A 1,363-nucleotide genomic window follows, 5' to 3' on the forward strand; every position below is an offset into this window, starting at 1 on the left:
GATTTACAAAGGTCAAAAACTACATAAAGGTTCATATGATTTTATTATCATCCCCTTTAGTTATACCTTCATAAAATACTTAAAGAACAAATATAAACTCTACTTTATGAACAACATAATCAAAGCTCATAACTTTCTATGAAGTATGAGAAGAAGATGAAGAAGAGAAAATAAAAGACTACCTTAGTTTGTATAGGAAATTTAGTGTAAAAATGAGAGAATGGGGTGAGGTATTATTTATAGGAGAGTCTCACCCTCATCAAATCATAAAATTAAATGCAAAATAAGTAGATTTAGACTAGCATAGGTGATGTGTCTAATGGTGGTGGAGTGGGAGGATTTGTTGAGTGATTTAGGGGATTTTGTGTAAGAGAATATGTACTTTTGCTTGTTTAACAAGCAAGCTTCTTACATGAAAGTGATGTGACCTTTTCGATGACACATTCTCGATTACACCATTCCCGAGTATTGTCAGCTAATACCCGATCGGATAATAAAAATCTCCCGATTTTGGTTTACGGTTAGAACTTCGAAACACGGAATTCGGAGTGAAAAATAATTAGAAATGTGTTCTGGACAAACTTGATGTCTATCTTGACTCGAAATAATATTTCAAAGCCAATAGCGCAATCGGACTACGATTTCGAGGTACGGAACTCAAAAACACGTTATTGGGCCGAATTCGGACGAATTTGGGCCCGACAGCAGCTCAAAAACTTTCCTTCACAGAAAATTATGAAAATTTACCACAAAATAGGAAATCACAAAACAAGACTAACACTCAACTACGGTTTAATCTAATTCAATACCGATTAATTTCTAAAATTAACCGTTGTTAAAATAAATAATTAATAAGACATACACAGAAAATTCACGGTATTACAATGGATGGATTGGATAACATAAAATATAATTTAAATGAATTTATATGGGTTGATGGATGGTTTTCCATCCATTTATTAGCATTCATATCCATATCCGAAAGGGATTAGTTCCTTACTAAAAAAATGTAAGAAATACTCTTGGTAGTACCAAAAAAATTAGTGAACAAAAGATATCATAAGAAAAACACACAATTAATTTCATCTAAACCAATACAACCATTACAATTCATAAAATGTACTTTTTTACAATTGCCCAAAAAAATATAGGACAAATAAATAGGAAGATGTGATATTTTTATAACAAATGCGTAAAAGTTAAGAAACATTTACAGATAATCTAAATGTCCAAAACTTCTCATTACTAACTAGTTTTAAGATGGAATTTTAATAACCCAATTTAATAGAGTAGTCAACACACCTATTAATTTTAAGAAAAACATGATGATACAATTTTTTTTCTCCATGAGCCCACATATATA

This window comes from Lupinus angustifolius, chromosome LG05, assembly GCF_001865875.1.
Source record: "Lupinus angustifolius cultivar Tanjil chromosome LG05, LupAngTanjil_v1.0, whole genome shotgun sequence".
Classification (NCBI taxonomy): Eukaryota; Viridiplantae; Streptophyta; class Magnoliopsida; order Fabales; family Fabaceae; genus Lupinus; species Lupinus angustifolius.